Source organism: Lynx rufus, unplaced genomic scaffold (assembly GCF_022079265.1).
Source record: "Lynx rufus isolate CCGP_SWC_20201006 ecotype Redwood Valley unplaced genomic scaffold, mLynRuf1.p SCAF_1, whole genome shotgun sequence".
NCBI lineage: Eukaryota > Metazoa > Chordata > Mammalia > Carnivora > Felidae > Lynx > Lynx rufus.
The window spans coordinates 75,037,435-75,056,782 of record NW_025814823.1 but is presented as its reverse complement, the minus strand read 5'-3'; positions in this window follow the sequence as shown (position 1 = coordinate 75,056,782).

Sequence of the window (19,348 nt, the reverse complement as noted above, 5' to 3'; positions counted from 1 at the left end):
CCATCAAATCTTCCGTTAAAAATACAATCACAGAAATGCAATTTTCCTGATTTTTTTTAATAAAGCATCCTAGAGATATCCATTTACATGAGAATCTATTACAATGGCCATAAAACAGTCTTGCAAGTTACGAAAGGTAGATTTTGCCCTAAGTTTTGTGTGTGCTGTGAAGCTACAGGAATAAAAAATCTCACCAGAGCATGGAAATTCAGACTGTGGATGCACAGCAAGGCTGACCCTACCAGTTGAAAAGGGTTTTTAAAAATAAAGGGGTGCCTGGGTGGCTCAGTTGGTTAGACGTGCAACTCAGGTTTCGGCTCAGGTCATGATCTCACGGTTTGTGAGTTGGAGCCCTGCATCAGGCTCCATACTGACAGCTTGGCGCCTGCTTGGGATTCTCTCTGTCTCTCTCTCTCTCTCTCTGTCTCTCTGTCTCTCTGCCTCTCTCTCTCTCCCTTTCAAAATAAATAAATAAACAAATAAATAAATAAATAAATTAATTAATTAATTAATTAAAATAACAAGAGAAACATTCAAATCCGTGTTCAGTACAAAGGAAATGTGGATTCGGTTTCCAACCTCCAGTAAAATAGTGTCATGTTTCATAGATTGTTTTTTCTAAAGATGGTTTTTTTTGTTTTTTTTTTTTAATTTTTTTTTCAACGTTTATTTATTTTTGGGACAGAGAGAGACAGAGCATGAACGGGGGAGGGGCAGAGAGAGAGGGAGACACAGAATCGGAAACAGGCTCCAGGCTCTGAGCCCTCAGCAGAGAGCCCGACGCGGGGCTCGAACTCACCGACCGCGAGATCGTGACCTGGCTGAAGTCGGACGCTTAACCGACTGCGCCACCCAGGCGCCCCTAAAGATGGTTTTTCAAGTCCTCCTCCGATCGTCTTTTAAATACTCCATAAACTTAAAGGCTGTTAACAAAGGCGTAGCAAAAACTCAAGTGCGATATACCCAGACTGCAGTAGGAGAGTGAAGTTCCTTCACTCATTTGTTCATTCAACAAATGCTTACTAAGTGCTTACTATTGCCGACTAATAGCCCCTGCACAAAATCCTTCCTTTACACGCTTTACGATCTCGTGGGAGTGGCAATTAATAACGACAGTAAGAGAAGTAAATAGCATATTAAATGATAAGGACTGAAAAGGGGACAAAATGATGCTTCGTGAGATGAGAAATGCCTGGGGGAGGGATTTCCATGGAAAGCCCCTGGGAGAAGAAGGGATTCGAGTGGAGACGGGCTGAGAAGTTAACAAGTTAGCCATGCAGGTACCAGAAGACTATCCTACGGCTGGGGGCGGAGAACCTGCCAGAGACCCATGTGGCTAGAGCCGAGAGAACAAAGAAATGAACAGAGATGTCAGCACAGTAATGAGAAGCCGGACTATGGAGAGTCTTAGAGGGCGGAGTAGGGATTTGGGCTTTGGTAGGGATCAGAAGGGAGCCACCGGAGGGGTTTGAGCAGAGGAGCGACATCAATGGACTGAAATAGTCACAAGATGCCTCTGGTTGTCCTGGTAAAAAGACCCTAGAGGGAGCAAGGCCAGAAAAAGGGTTGATTCAAGGACTTGGCCAAATTGTTTTCCATTTTTTTTTAAATTTTATTTAAAAACTTTTAAGTCTATTTATTTATTTTGAGAGAGAGAGAGAGAGAGCACAAGTAGGGGAGAGGCAGAGAGAAGGAGAGACAGAATCCCAAGCAGGCTCTGCACTGGGCCTGATGCAGGGCTTGAACTCACAAACTGTGAGATCCAGACCTGAGCCGAGACCGGAAGTCGGACGCTTAACCAACTGAGCCACCCAGGCGCCCCTCCATCTGTTTTTTAAACCAGGAAACCTTGAGTCTTGTGGCTTGAAGATGTATCCTTAAGAAGTCTACATTATATATTCTATATATCATATCTAACAGTCATAAATATCACTTAATTTCAAACATTAAAAATATATGAAATATTATATAAACTTACACATGCACCTACCAGTATGTGAAGTAATCAAGAATAACCAACTCACCCTGCTTCATGATAATTCCTTTGTCTTCCTCATCCCAGAGATTATCACCATTATAAAAATAATGTTTCCGAGTCTATGATTCATACTTCACATTTTTAAATCAGAACTAAGAATATAAGTGTGTTTCCTTTTCATCAGTTAATAATGTCGGGAAAGGAGAAATCTTCCAAGGATTTCAAAGAAGAAAGGTAAGGTAGCGAATTGTTTACAAAATGTTGAGAGGAGGAAGAAGTAAAATCAGATAAGAAGACAACCCAGAATCCATAAGAGCTTTGAGGCTAACACCGAAGCTGCTGTTGCCACTATTTATTATTTATGTAACAGAAAACTAAAAGGTGCAAAGCCAGGAGCCTGGGTTCCTGCCTGTGCCCTAGGAAGAACCCAGAGGACCGTAGTCCCTGAATTTAGGGCTTTCCTCCTAGAAACAGAGGCCAGGGACACCTGTCACTGTGAGGCCACTGAAGCATGGTTACTGCCGTGAAAGAAAGAAACACAGTAAAGAGAAAATGGAAAGTGGTTGGTAATGAAATCTAGGAAATGTAGTTTTCAGGCTCCTGGCCCTCTGCCATATAGAGAAAAATCATGACAGGTTAGAACAGGGTAGGAAAGGGGCGCCTGGGTGGCTCAGTTGGGTAAACGTCCGATTCCTGGTTTCGGCTCAGGTCATGATCTCATAGTTTGTGAGTTTGAGCCCCACATCAGGCTCCATGCTGACAGCACAGAGAGAGGGATTCTCTCTCTCTCTATCTCTCTCTCTCTCTCTCTGTCTCCCAAAATAAATAAATAAACTTAAAAAAAAAAAGAACAGAGTAGGGAAAAATTCGACAAATAGCTAGAACACTTCAATAAAATCTTAATTTTTGAAGGTTTCTTCCCTCCCACCAACATGTAAATCTTTAAAATTACCCAGAATTAGGGGCGCCTGGGTGGCGCAGTCGGTTAAGCGTCCGACTTCAGCCAGGTCACGATCTCGCGGTCCGTGAGTTCGAGCCCCGCGTCAGGCTCTGGGCTGATGGCTCAGAGCCTGGATCCTGTTTCCGATTCTGTGTCTCCCTCTCTCTCTGCCCCTCCCCCGTTCATGCTCTGTCTCTCTCTGTCCCAAAAATAAATAAACGTTGAAAAAAAAATTAAAAAAAAAAAAGAATTTAAAAAAAAAAATTACCCAGAATTAATATCTGCCTTTGGTGGAGGGGTCCAGTTTTACTTTTCCTTAATGCAACATACAATTGGTTATAAATATAGCTAACAATTAGAATTTATACCATAGGCTCACTAAAGACCAATGCCAATTTTATCATATATTATTTTAATGCTTATTGTTTTTGAGAGACAGAGAGAGCGTGTGCATGGAGGAGGGGCAGAGAGAGAGAGGGAGACACAGAATCCGAAGCAGAATCCAGGCTCTGAGCTGTCAGCACAGAGCCCGACCTGGGGCTCGAACTCACGAACCATGAGATCATGACCTGAGCCGAAGTCAGGCACCTAACTGATTAAGCCACCCAGGCGACCCAATTTTATCATATTTTATGCTTATTCATATATGAAGTTTTTTTTAGCATATATGAATATGCATATTCATATATGAAGTTTTTTTTTCTGTTTTCTATTACATAAATAAGTATATTTATTTATCTCTATACCTGTAATGATTGCTTATGGGCCGAGATCAGGCAGGAAACATTTTTCCACGTTAAGCTTTTTTAATATTATCTTAGTTATTTTTGGTAACTATCTCTTTCAAATGCAATTTAAGATTGTTGATGTTTCTAAAAAATTTGATAAGAAATTATTGATATTACCTTCAATTCAGAGAGGAATCTTGAGCACTTTATATATTTGTGTTAGTGATCTTATCATTATGAATGTGGTATATCCTAAATCTGTCTTAATAAAGTTTTAGGTGTCTCCACACAAAATACTTTATCTTTTGTTGATTATTCCTGAACGTTTTTGTTGTTGCTGTGAGTAGTATCCTTCTTTTCATTACTTTAAAAAGGTAATTTGTGCCTAGCATATAGGAATACAATTGATTTTTAAACTACTTAGCAGTGCCTGGGTGGTTCAGTCGGTTCAGCGTCCAACTTTGGCTCAGGTCACGATCTCATGGTTTGTGGGTTCGAGTCCCGCGTAGGGCTCTGGGCTGACAGCTCAGAGCCTGGAGCCTGCTTTAGATTCTGTGTCTCCCCTTCTCTCTCTCTCTCTCTCTCTCTCGCTCTCTCTCTCTCTCTGCCCTTCCCTTGCCTGTGCTCTCCGTCTCTCAAAAATAAATAAATAAAAATCAAAAAATTTTAATTACATATTGTAAATCTATGAGGTACTTTTTATTCTGGTGACTTATTCATTCCATACCTGGAAGCTTGTATCCCCCACTCTCCACCCATTTTTTAAGGTGTTTTCATGTTTACTTATTTATTTATTAAGAGAGAGAGATAGAGAGCAAGCAGGGGAGGGGCAGACAGCGAGGGAGACAGAATCCCAAGCAGGCTCCATGCTATCAGCACAGAGCCCCATGTGGGGCTCGAACTCACAAACCGCGAGATCGTGACCTGAGCCAAAACCAAGAGTCGACACTGAACCGACGGAGCCACCCAGGTGCCCTGTCCTTCACCCATTTTACACCCGTACCCCACTCTCTCTGGTAACCATTAGTCTGTTCTCTGTATTTATAGGTCTGATTTTCCTTTTCTGTTTACTCATCTGATTTTAGATTCCACACGTAAGGGAAATCGTATGGTGTTTGTCTTTCTCTGTCTGACTTAATTAACATCCGTCATCTCATATAGAGACAACTAAAACTATGGAAGAAAATTCTCTTTGCAATGAGAACGTTTAGGACTTAATCCCTAGCCCCTTCTCCTGTCTATCCCACAGCTGTTATTGTAGTCCCCACGCTATTCATTCCTCCCCCTAGTGCTTATTCACCTTATAACTGGAAGTTTATACCTTTTGACCCCCTTCGTTTACTTCTTCTTTGCATACTCCCTGCTCTAGTAATCACGAATCTGATCTCTTTCTCGAGGAGGTTTTGCTTGCTCGTTCTCACTTGGTTTGGATTGCACACATAAATGAGATCCTATGTTCAGTATCCGTAAATGAAGCTACCCTGTTCCAGATAGTGTTCTAGACTTGGACTGTGTCACTGAACACGGTGGACAAAGGGACTCATCTATCTCAACTCTGTCAAGTGACGCATGGTTTTTCACTATTTTCTGTTCTCTCTCCCCCTCGTCTCAAAAACAGGCACTGAATTTGATCTAAGGTATGTAGCGAGATGTTAAAATTGAACGATTGAAGCTGATTTCTTCTGAGGCTCGAAGTCAGTGAAGAACAATATCTTCCTCAGTCACAGCGAGTAAACAGACAGGCGGGCAGGACTTGGAGGAAAGGTGGCAAAACAGGCCCTGTGTTCCGTGTACTTTTCCTCACGCAAGGGAATGAATCTGAATGTGCTAGGGAGTTTAGAGTCTGGAAATTTTGGTTAAAGGGTCACCGAATGCCTGAGAACTTAAAATAAGATTATTCTTACTTTTCTTAAGTTGAAATTAGTCCTGGCAGTTATGGAGACCCAAAGGCAGGGGATGAAATGCACTTTTGACGTCGCTCCTTTCCGCTGGCACCTTATTTCCACGGCAAATAAAAACCCTTGTAAGAGGACAGCACTCATAAATTAGTCCTTCAATCTTCTCACACAAGGAAACAATTCACCATGAGTGAACAGTGGTGATAATAAAACACCGCTAATGAAGATAGCCAAGTAACTCAGATTGTAGCATCAGATAAAATACAAAGCAGTCATGTAGGCAAGGTTGATGAACTATTGCTGGTCTGTCTCCTTATCCTCTCTTCTACCCTTTCTGAGTCCCAGATGCAGGTAAGGTGGAAAGATTACCAAACACTTCTCAGGGAGAAAACAAAAAGAACTTTCAAGAATAAAGAAATAATAAAATTATCGTGACTTTAAAAGTCAACAGATGGATTCAACAGCAGGTTAAGGCACAGCCTGCAAAAGGTAGTGACCTGGAAATTACACAGGACGCAGTCAAGTAGATGGTAAAAGAAAACAAGAGAAAAGAGTGATCAAGAGACGCGGGGCGTGGAAAGAGACCCCTGAGGTGTCTGATGAAGGCCGTATCTCTCCAGAAGAGATTTGCATGGGCTTCTATCAGGCCCCCCTGGGAGCTATCGGTTGAAAATCATATTATCTTATTTCTCAACTCCAGCATTACCCGAACCATGACAATAATATAAATAATCCGAATCCAAATCCTAAATCTATGTGCAAGGAAATTAATCACTATCAATTATCTGCGGAAAGATTATTCCCCTTCGGAGACCCTAGGCTGATGCAGATAAAAATTACCCTTGTAACAGAAAACCTATTTGCTTCTACTGATCCTTTTTAGAAAAGCTGTAGCACCGTGAGGATCACAGATGGTTGTGGGGGTTCAATCATGGGAGCCGAAGGTGCCATTTCCCGTCTCCCACACTAATATTAACACGCAAGCACGGAGGTCATCGCAGTGGCAAATGCACTCAGAGCAGGTGGCTTCGGTGACTGTTTAGAATGCCATTCCCTGTCCCCTGTGATATTTTAGGCTAGCTGGCCTTCCTTCCTCTTTTAGAAACTCAGAAAAACATATATAGGGAAGTTCTAGATTTTCAGGCTACAATGTTTAGGACGGCTAGTAGGCCACAGTATAGATACAAATGCCTAAATGTGTGCTTTATACTTTGATGGAGACCAATGAACAATTGGATCTAGGCATATATTGATGATGTGAATGATCATTTTTATCGAATGCGATCTCCAAATTTCATTGTCCAGCATTGCAACGCACAATGTTATTTTTAGTGGCTATGGGCTAGGAAGATATAACTAATGTCGACAGACCATATGATCGATTTATTTATATCAAGGGAAGATTCAATGACGTGTTCCACACAGTAAGTCTGAAAACAACAACAACAACAAAAACAAAGAGGGTAGAAAAATTGAGACATTACATCATTACGTGGCACCCAGAAGCATAAACATGCTCCATCCCGACAACATTGTGCTGTTAATAGCCAAGAGCACATCAACAGCATGGGTGTCAAATTAATGAAGAAAAAAATAACCATATTAACTTGATATTGTTATGTGAACCTGAGTTTTTTTTTAACCTTACTGATAACTAAATTGCATTTTGATACATACGTCATATGATTTACACAGGGAAATAGTTTTTATGTAACATTGTGATTTGTTATGGGTTGGTAATATTAAAAATAATTTGTAAAAGAATCCTTAAATTGCCTATCTGCTCGCCCAGAGTGCCAAACTCTTCTGCTACCAGCTGGGTGTTAGTAAAATGTCTAATGGAAACAATATGGAATTCTGAACAACAGCCTTCAAATAGAATCCTTTAAAAATGAGCTCCGTATTTAGTCGGAGGAAATGCTAGGCACTATATTGTGGGAGGTTGGAGGGTACGTCCTGGTAGATGAGCAGCTTTGCTTCAAGGGCAAATCAGAGAAGTTGAAGAAGGAATTATATGTGCAAGTTGTATCCAGGATAACCGTAATTAGACCACAGTGTTTAGACACATAGGAACAAAAACACCACGTTTATGAATGTGTCCTATATCTAGGAGTCATTGGTAAACATACCTAATTCTCTACATCCACACAAACCCCAGAAGAGGAAATTTATTTACTTTGAAAGAGAGAGAGAAAGGGACAGAGAGAGAGGGAGAGAAAGAACCTAGAGCCTGACGTGGGGCACGATCGCACAAACCTTGAGGTCATAACCTGAGCTGAAATCAAGAGTCAGATGCTCAACAGAAGGAGCCCCCAAGGCGCCCCCAGGGAAACCGAGCCGTAAAGAAATAATATGACACACTCATAATATGATGCGCTCATTTTCTAAAAGAGAAAGAACTGGCCTTGAGTTCTGCGCTGGCCAGCCAGAGCAAACTGCTGTACAGCCTTTCTGTTCTGGTGCCCTCGTTTGCAAAGGAGAAATGGTATCTGGTCTGAAGGATGCTGTAGAGGTGACAGGTGCGGCCACGCTGCACGGAGTCTGGCACACAAAGTCCTTCTGCCTCCTCTTGCGGAGATGGCTCGAGGAGCCTCATTGTTTTCTTCCAGTGCCTGCGTGCTTCTGCTTTTTTTAGCCTTCTCCCAGGCTTCCCGTTTTGTATTTGCTCACCTCTCCTCTCCCTTTCTATCAAGTCTCTCCTGTCCTTCACATCTTAAAGTCTCCAACATTATCTTCTCATGCTTTCCAACTGCTGTGTCCCTGCATTTTTGTCTCTGATTGTATTGATCCCTTTCCCCCCCACCCCCCCTCCGCTTGCACGTCAACTCCTTCAAAGAACTGCTCTCTTTGCTCATATCTCGATCGTTCCAAAGGGGAGACATCAAACTAGTTTGGCTTGCAGTGCCCAGGAAACGTATTACAGTGTTTATTTTTCCCTCCTTGCTATTCCTTTTCCAAATTATTGCTTTAGACATATGCTACACTCAACAGTAAAGAGGGTGTCAGAGAGTTTGAATGATACAAGAAAGTTTGCTATGGCTGTTCCAAGAAAAGGTGTCTGTGATCTGAGTAGATCTTAGGGATGGGGCATAGGAAAAGGAATCCTTTTTTGCTTAATCAGAATCCACTGTATGGGACTCGTAGTAATGCAGCCACGGGATGCCTTGTTTTATTAATTAATATCTATTATGCTAATTCTGTTACTTTATACACAGGTATTATTCCTCATGAATGAAATTTTCTTTAAAGTGATTTGCAATTATGTTATTCCTTTGTTCTCATGGTGATACAAAAAAAAAAAAAAAAAAGATTACCGGTCCCCTGGGTGGCTCAGTTGGTTAAGTGTCTGACTTGGGGCTCAGGTCATGATCTCACAGCTAGTGAGTTCAGGCCCGGCATTGGGCTCTATGCTGACAGCTCAGAGCCTTCATCTTGCTTCAGATTCTGCGTCTCTGTCTCTCAGCTCCCCCCTCCCACTCATGCTCTGTCTCTCTCTCTCTCTCCTTCAAAAATAAACACACGTTAAAATAAAATTTTTAAAAAGATGATAAAAATATACAGAAAGACATTTTAGTGATTTTAGTATAAAAAACAAAATTTATATGACAAATAAGAATATTCTCCAATATCCCATTCCTCTGTGTGTCAATTAGACATCCGGGCTTTTTTTTAAAGAATGATTTTTTTTTTTCTTTGCTGTCAGAAATTATTTCCTCTGAACCGATAAGACTTCCGGAATGATCCCAATTAAGTAAAGCTGATTTGAGAAACAGTTTTATAAATATTTAGGAACCAAAGCCTTTCATTCTAAACTATGGAAAGTGACTCTGCACTAATATTGTCTGACAGTGACCTAATTAGAGTCATTTGCATACTGATGAGACTTTGAAGAAAATAAGCAATAGCATGCTTGTAATAGATAATTAATTTGTATTTCAAAATAAGCTATGGCTATTTAACGACAACTCAAATGACACATTGAATTAAAAGAGTTGTTCACGTTACTTTTTAACAATAAACTCCTGTTACAACTTTTCAATTGCGCGAAGCTTCAAGCTGATGAACAGATCCCATGAATCCATTTATATTCATAAGGTGACTCCTCCTTAAGTGCTTAATTCTCAAATTCATCTCCAAAATATCTCTTTTGTCAAGAAATTCGGAATGATTGATGTATTACTAATTAAAATATTTTCCACTTCTCTAACAATGTGCATCTGAACAGTAAAATGCACTTTTCAAATAATCTCACGTTCATCCCCTAGGACCGTAATTCATTCCCACATTGTAGGGGTTGAAATGGTTGAGTAAAGAGATGTGGACACAGAAAGCAAGCCGAAATGAGCCAGGATGGTGGGGCATTCTTCATTTTGCCTCCTAGCATGAAGTAAGACATACAGAGCCTTAAATAAACTGGCTGGGACAACTAATATTGTCCAACCCTTCTAATTTACTGCCCCTTATTGATCACTGGAAGTGTAAAATGTCTAGAATCATTCACCAATCACTGCAGCTGGCCATGGACATGTGAGTTGCAGTGATTTATAGAATGTCTTCCTCCCCTGAGCCATTAATCTCTCTTTCGTGTAAGTTTCAAACACTAACTGTGGTTTATTTTCATAAAGTTCAGTCACTCTACAGTATAGCTGTTCTGTTATCAATTACTCTATGCCTGGCAGTCCTGGAAAAAAAAAATGCTCTGATGACATAATTGTAGGTGAATTATGAAAACAGCAGGCCTTTATCCAAGAGAAAGTTCAAGTTTTCACGCAAAAATATTTCTTCATTGACCCCAGAAGGCACATCCAGCATAGACAAGCACTAGTGTTATTTACGCAGTCTCTGACAAGAGGATTAAGAATAACCATTGCCAAATTTCAGGTGACTAGGGAAGGACTAACAGGTCAGCACAAATGGGAGGAGGAGACACCAAGGGGACAACACGTGAGAAACGCTGGGTGTGTTCTCAGTCACACGACCTTGAAAATTCAGAGTCACCCAAAGTTTGAAAATCTTTCCTCTTTTATAACATAAAAAGCATTTCATTGAAGTTTGAGATTTGTGGTTGTGTGTATAACATTGGCCTAAAACCCAGAAAGAATCACCGACCCTTGATCTGGAAGAAACTGCAAGAGACTTTATATGATGTTATGCATGTTATACATACATATATGTGTATATATATTCAACATAGAGCCTGACGCGGGGCTCGAACTCACAAACCATGGGATCATGACCTGAGCTGAAGTCAGAAACTTAACCGACTGAGCCAACCAGTTGCCCCTGTTAGGCAGCATTCTTAAAGTCACAAATAATAAGCAGGAGAATGAAAAGTAACTTGCACTTCTGTATTATAGTATGTTAAATAACTGGTATTTTTTTCTTTAAATTCACCCTGAAAATGCTTGATTTATGTTCATTTAAGGAAGCGTGCTTTTGTTGTTTTGTTGTTGTTGTTGTTTCTATAGGTTCAGTATGTGGATCGTGTTTTGGATACCTCTGTCTTGCAAGAAAGCTCCTACTAGGGTCTATACTTTTCCTAAACATAATTTCCAAATCCACACGTTACACATTATCTGAACAGATACACTCAAATCTTTTCATTGCAAAATCCCATCTGAATGCTTGCATTTAAAGGTTATTACCTTCAGACATCATAGGTAAGACTCAGTTTAGAACAAACAAAAACAAAAACATTTATCGTTTATTAGGCGTGTTCACTAACACTTCCAACACCTACAAATATAATTCTCATGCTAAAGAATCTCATTTATTTCCACACCTAGTCATAATCTAAGTTAGATTTCCTAGCACAGATAGATCTGAACTTGTACTGAAGCAACAAATCTCATGCTAAAACCGGTATCAGCAACGCTCCTTTATTTAGGTTTCGGTTAGGTTAAGCCATTTGATGCCTTATTCAGAATTTACACACACTGTTTCACTGATACACACACACACACACAGCTAGCTTTGCTGAGCAGTTATCACTTCCAAGAACAGAACTATAAAGCCGCAAGAGAACACTGCTGTGTGTTCTACCATCAGAAGAAATAGTATCCCAATCAGTAAGCCTTTTCCAGGAGGCTGAAAATTTTGAGTTGCTGACTTTGTCTGGGCACTGCAAAGCACTGCTCCGAAAGTCACCTTGGTGCCTGTGGTAGCAGCTAGCACGCCATCACCGGAATGACATTTTTAAAAAGAGTCATACTTTCTGTGCACTTCAGATAAAAATAGCACAGGCCTCCAGCACTGTTCCACATTTTGTGGTCTCATGGACAAGCACAAGAAGTTTCACTTAAGAACAACAGGACCCACCGAGTGTTCCTTTAGCTGTACAGGACGTCAGAGCTTTGCTGAGTTTTTCCCTTCGGTCTAAATTAGATCTGCATTTCAGGGGCAGTCACGAAGCTGGGAAGTTACTGTGTTTACGGAGTCAGGCGCTGTTGACCAAGCCTACCCCTCTCCCTTGGAAACTTTTTGTAATTTGAGATATTAAACCCGAATGACTCTAGAAGGAAGAGGAACGTAGGATCAGAGATGTAGTCCTTCTTAGTTCTTGTATGGGCGTTATTCATGAAGGCAGGTGGACCTTGTCAGCGACAGCCTCAAACTCCCAACCTTATTAAAGGCTTCACGTCAAGGGCCATGTTGTCCTTCAAGGCTCCACTTGGAACCCACCAGCTAGTAAAGCACATCATGCTTCCCACCACCTTGGTAGCTGCCACGTGCTTTTGCTAGCTTCTTGTTCCATTTCATTGTAATTAACTTCCTGTTTTATTTCTATCAACCATCCTAGACTCTGAGTTGCCAAAATGGAGTTGATTTCGTATTCATCATTTTACTTCAGAGACGAGCGCATCAGATCCTGAGCAAGTCTGCCTGCTGGTTCCCACCTGCTTAAATTCACTCCTAGCTTGATGCTTTATGCTTTCAATAGCCAAAGGAAAATGAAGTTGCAGTAGTGAGACTCAAGAGGTGTGTGTGTGTGTGTGTGTGTGTGTCTGTGTGTGTTTTCTTCCCAAGCAGTCCTTGCCAGCTGGTTTTTAAGAGGTTAGGGAGGGGAGCCCGGGGGGCTCAGTTGGTTAAACATCCAACTCTTGGTTTTGGCTCAGGCGATGACCTCACGGGTTTGTGAGTTCGAGCCCCATGTCGGACTCTGTGCTGACGGTGCAGAGACTGCTTGGGATTCTCTCTCTTTCTCTCTCTCTCCCTCTCTCTGTCCCTCCCGTCCCCTCTCAAAATAAACAAAACCTTAAAAAAATAACTAAATGTCAGTGAGTCTGGTGTTTGACTGACACAAAGCAGTTGGCCATGGGTCTATTTTATCTGGTGTGTGGTTAATGGGTATATTGAAAAAAACCCCTTCGTGGAGTAACCAGAGGTGGTTAGCAGCCCTGAGATAACCGCCACCAGTCCGCCTTCCAGAGCTGTCTCAGTAACTCACCTCCCCAGTCCCGTTGGCATGCATCGTTTGGGCTGACAGTCCTAGGGGAGCTCTGTTGAGGTCATACCCAGACTAGAACACCTCTCAAGATAAATGGTAAAATGCAAACAAAACAAAACAAAACCAACAAGCAAATAAACAGCAGCCAAAGTGTTAGCCCCAGGGTGGAAATGCAGCCCCCGTCCCTCAAGGAATCAGCCCACACATGCAGCGTCACCAGTTTCTGTTAAGTAAATTCGTGTGAGGATTACCCATTTGGGTAAATAAATTGGTCTCCAGGAGAAGCAGGTACAGAGCACGTATCCTTCACTGGATTATTGACTGCCGCTGGAGTCCATCAAATCGATGCCCTGATCATTAAAACCTCAAAGATGATCAACTCCATGGTTGTGAACATAGAAGGAAAACAAGATCAGCAAAGAGACAAGATACGTGTAAGCACACGGCTTGCAGCCAAACCTCCTGTTAGTGTCAGGACGCATCACATGAGCTAGTCCAGAGCTGACTCAGGAGGGAGGGTGGTCTGTCCTGCTCCCAGCTTCACTCACAGTGGACTAGCCTGACTGGTTGGTTCTCTGAGGAGGTCCACACCCAAAGTCAGGGACAACCCCACACTTTCAAACCTTCAGGAGGTTGTTGGTATCTGCCTCGTATACAAGGATGAGTTCTTTTTTTTTTCTTAATTTGTTTTTAATGTTTATTCATTTCTGAGCAACAGAGAGACACAGAGCATGAGCAGGGGAGGGGCAGACAGAGGGAGACACAGAATCAGAAGGAGGCTCCAGGCTCTGAGCTGTTAGCACAGACCCTGACGTGGGGCTCGAACTCATGAACCGCGATATCATGACCGAGCCAAGTCGAATGCTTAACCGACTGAGCCACCCAGGTGCTCCCAATACATTGAAGAGTTCTAATAAACTTTGGGTTTATGTTGTTTCCCATAACAGGCAAGTTTTTGTCTCATTTTGTAGGAATAAATATACATAAATAAAAGGATTGAGTGTATGTAGACACAAAGGAAAAAACAAACAGGGGAATAAGATACAAGAAGTACTCAAACAATGAAAATAGACTTATTTATTTTTTTTAATGTTTCATTTATTATTGAGAGACAGAGCATGAACATGGGGCGGGGCAGAGAGAGAGGGAAACACAGAATCCGAAGCAGGCTTCAGGCTCTGAGCTGTCCACACAGAGCCTGACACGGGGCTCGAACCCACAAACCGTGAGATCATGACCTGAGCTGAAGTCGGACGCTTAACCGACTGAGCCACCCAGGCGCCCCCAAAATAGACTTATTTAGATGTAAGATATATTTAAGTAGGGCTCATGTTGTCTCCAAATCAATATTGTGACCATTTCTTAAAAGTTGTCCTAGATACACAATGCAGCTTCTCAAAAAAAAAAAAAAAAAAAAAAAAGCAAAGCAAAGAAAAAACAGAAAAGAAAAGATAGTGGCTATGAGGGCAATAAGCATGACACGGTGGGAATGAGTGAATGTGGTTAATTTGATTCCAGGAGTCTCTTATTTTCTGCTTCTTAGCCTCAATTATAATTTGAGATTAAAAAGCCTGAATTAGTAACCCACATGCAGATTCCAGAGTTAGGTAACTTATTAGACCTCTGGATCTGCTAATTGCTACTAGTGTGACATTAGCTAGCATCTTAAACTCTCTATGTTTCTTTGTCAGAAAAATGGGTGTTATTCTAGTAATGACTTCCTGAGATTTTGGTGGCAAATAAACCAGAATAGAGATGAGTTGTTTTGCATAATGTCAAACTAATAAACATGCACTCGAAACAAACATGTAAGTTCTGATTAGAAGCAAGAGCTGTAGGTTCAGTAATGACCTTGTGAAGGTCATCCGGTTCCATACTCATCTGTATTCAAGACCCATCCCTTCCACTGGACTCTCATCTATCTTTGGTAATCATCTCTCTCTCTCTCTCTCTCTCTCTCTCTCTCTCTCTCTGTCTCTCTGTCTGTGTCTCTCACACACAGAGTAAAATGAACAATGAGGTAATGGTAATCATAATCACACGTATATAAATATAGTTAGTGTACAACGAGGACAATGATTTGGAACATTTTGTGTCATTTACATTTGTTGCATGAGATCATGACCCAAGCTGAAATCAGGAGTCGGACGCTCAACCAACTGAGCGACTCAGGCTCCCCTCTTTTTTCCAGGTCAATCTTTGCATTGCGTTTTTGTAATTAGCTGTGCCCAGCTTTGTTAAGGTTTTGAGTTTCAGTAGGAGTGGACACACGAGTGGACACATGGAGGGAACTACTCTTTTCCAGCCGGAAGTCTCAAGAAAACAACAGCAAACTGCCCTATCCCAGTCATGGAGAGGATATCTGCAGTTACAAGGGGTGTGGGAGAAGAAGAGAGTTTAGCGTTCTACCCGATAGAGTGCAAGGAGCTGGTTCAGTGCATGTTGTTCAGGACAGATGTAATACAGGATTGCCATCAGCTTAGTCTTATGTTGGTAGGAGTGGGCTCTCTCTTCCTCGGACTCCACCCCTCCAGATCCGGTCTGGCAAAGTGATCCCCTGCTTCAGAGAGCAGACCATCTGTTGCATACTGAGCAACTTGTATTGGTGAAACTGATGTAAACTAATTACAGAAGTCTCAGGCCTGATGTTATTGAAATAAGTAATGCAAATAGTAAATATAATTCAAGAATTAACTGTGCCCTTTGAAATGACTCAAAGGTGACTGCTGTCATTGGCTGATACTCAGAATATCACTGTTCTCAGGATCCTAATTTCATTGTTGTTATTGGAAATGTGCTTGGCATTATTTTGTCCTTGAGGTTTTCACTACTCTTTACCGAGTATAATAAAGCAAAGTGGAGATACCACACTTTTTATAAAATTGAGATCTAAATACCCTAAAAAGCACTTAATAAAGAAATCAGGAATTACCTTTGGTGTCCTAAAATAATTTAAATAGCTTGTTTCAATAATCCACTTTAGAGGTTTGTGAAACTCAAAAAAACATGAATATTTTGGTTAATTTGTGTTTGATAGTTTTGAAACACTAGATATAAACAAATTAATAATAATAATAGTGTTCTTAAATTATGAGCTACTATATAATAGCATATACAAACATCACTGAAAACTGAAATTTTCTAAAGCTTATTTTACTTATATTTAATAATATTCAATATTTTCTAATGACAAAAAATATGTAATCATATATGCTTCAATAAACCCCAACCAGTCGATAAGGAAAATATCTATTGAATACAGAATTTTATTTAAAACTATCTAGAATAGATTTTTTAAAATAATACATTGCTTTTTATAATACATATTATACTCAAAATAAAATACATATAATACATATTATACTCAAAAATAAAATTTATTTTTACTTGTGGAAAATAAAGTAATTATACAAGTAACGACTAGGAAATACAACAGAATTATCCAAGAAACAAAATCTGGCTTTGGAAATTGGTAAAAACAGTAAGAACAGGGTTTAAAATGAATAGGAATTACCATGGGCATTTGCAGAGACAATCATAAAAAAATCAGGTTTTCAGATTAATATGGTGAGTTCAGCCCAGTGTGGTGAGATACTGGCAAATTCTTGAAAGTGAAATGATGGTAGATTTTGGATGATCTTATATTTAATTTTTTTTATGTTTATTCATTTTTGAGACAGAGAGAGACAGAGCATGAGTGGGGGACGGGCAGAGTGAGAGGGAGACATAGAATCCCAAGCAGGTTCCAGGCTGTCAGCCCAGAGCCCAACACGGGGCTCAAAATGACTGACCATGAGATCATGACCTGAGCCGAAGTCGGAAGCTCAACCAATTGAGCCACCCAGGCGCCCCATGGACGATCTTGTATTTTAGATGAGAGAAGTTTTCAGCCCAAGAGTAAACAATAGTGAAGTCTGAGCACGTTATTTCCATTTGAAATATGAAATTTGAAACATGCTTTAGCCAAGCAACTGAGGCTCTAGTTCAGTGATTTTCAAAAATATATCTATATCAGCAAAGCAGACCAATTCTTTACATGAATCTTGTGTGGAAAACCAAAGGGACTGCTAACCAAAGTGGAACCGTTTTGTCGAAGTAGAATAGGGCTCCCTCACCGTTATCAGCAACTCCCACGGTAAGGTTCCCCTGACCACAGTTTGCAAAACACTGCAACCAGTCCAGACCCGTGGACTATTTGCAAAGATGTCAATACCTGGTGAATTATTTGGGAGAACTACAACCCTACTGTTAAAGACCTAATGGAGTTACTTTTGTATATTTAATAACATTTCAACTCATCTACATAGTGCCTTAATAAACAGGCTGTGTGTACAGACATATCACAGTTTCACAAGTCCATTTTGACAGTGCATCTTCAAGGAGCAGACGCTTTGAAACATGATAAAAATAAATTTTCAGTTTGAGTTACCTAGTACCAAGGAATGGAGGCTATGGGCATCTTTATTTCTTAGTTAAGGTGTTGAATGCCCACAGGTCACCCCAGAGGGATCTTGCCCTATCCCACCCCAGAGGAACAGCCCATCCCCTGTCATGAAGCTGAGGGGTGAGGCAAAGTAGGGCATCGGGGGACTCTGTGTAGTTGTAGTTCAGTGTAGAAGTTTGGGGCCTGTTCTACCAAAAGGTCTACCCCAGAAGTGAAAAGTATGGCTCACCCCTTGCCTGTCTGACTGGTGAGCTAAAAATGTTTTTTATATTCATAAGTAGTGGAAAATTGAGAGAAGAGTAGTGTTTTCTGTGACTTGATAATCATGCACAATTCCAACCTCAGTGTCTGTGATTAGGTTTTATTGGTACCCAGTTGCCCCCATTTGTTTACATTGTGTCTGTGATGTCTTTCATTCTGTGACACGGTTGACTTGTACATATCCCCACATTTTTCCCATTCCGACTTCAAATTTAGCTATAAACTTTATAGTTTCTTTTTACAAAATTGAAAACTATCAGGTATCGCCTGTATGTTGCCTATATTTTATAGCGAAACAGCTGCTTAGCAATTGCTATGATTCATATTTTCCTGAAAAGCAGTGGTGAAGCATCTTGTGTTTATACTGTGGCCATAATATCTAATTATTATCTCATTCTGCTTGAATAAATAAGCAATATTGAAACAGTGACTACAACATGTGGCCCACTTTCTAAACGTTAAAAAAATTAAATGGTGGGGCGCCTGGGTGGCTCAGTTGGTTAAGCGTCCGACTTCGGCTCAGGTCATGATCTCGTGGTTCGTGAGTTCGAGCCCCGCGTCAGGCTCTGTGCTGATGGCTCAGAGCCTGGAGCTTGTTTCAGATTCTGTGTCTTCCTGTCTCTCTGACCCTCCCCCGTTCATGCTCTGTCTCTCTCTGTCTCTAAAATAAACGTTAAAAAAATAATAAAATAAAATAAAAAAATTAATTAAATGGTAAATTTTCACACATTTGTGAGAGAAAGAAAGACCATTGTGATAATCAACACAAAGGGAATATAGATATTATAACTTTTTTATAGAATCATGGCTAGGGGCACTTGTACCCCAATGTTTATAGCAGCACTCTCAACAAGAGCCAAATTATGGAAAGAGCCTAAATGTCCATCAACTGACGAATGGATAAAGAAGATGTGATTTACCCATGGGGGAGGGGCGAGAAAAAAAAAAAAAGAGGTTAGAGTGGGAGAGAGCCAAAGCATAAGAGACTCTTAAAAACTGAGAACAAACTGAAGGTTGGTGGGGGGTGGGAGGGAGGGGAGGGTGGGTGATGGGTATTGAGGAGGGCACCTTTTGGGATGAGCACTGGGTGTTGTATGGAAACCAATTTGACAATAAATTTCATATTAAAAAAAAAAAAGAATTGTGGTTCCAAATAAGCATCAGGTAACTGTACCAAAATAAGGGCTTATAGATCGTATGCACCTACTCACAAAACAGGAACACTACTAAACTAACCTTTGTCCATAAATACATTCCTTGTTTATACTCTACCCCATCCCACACAAAATTTAGCTTAATTGAAACAAGATAATTATCTAATTACCTTACTGGAAGAAGGTAAGGACGTATTACTAAAATTTAAAATAAAAAAATCACATAGAAATTTTATTTAATTTTGTGACAACCGTTGAATCAATATAACTCTTTGTATCCTTAATAACACTACCCCTTATTATACATAAATGGATAAGAATATTAAACTATGTATTCCAAATACAATCTACTGGTAATAAATACATAGAGTTGAAGTCCACAATAATATGTTAAACTATTACACATGTGCATTAATACTGTCTTTTCAGTAGAGGGGTTACACAGGAACATTTACAATTTTTATAAAAACAAGTAAGGCTAAAGTTTTATTTTATTTT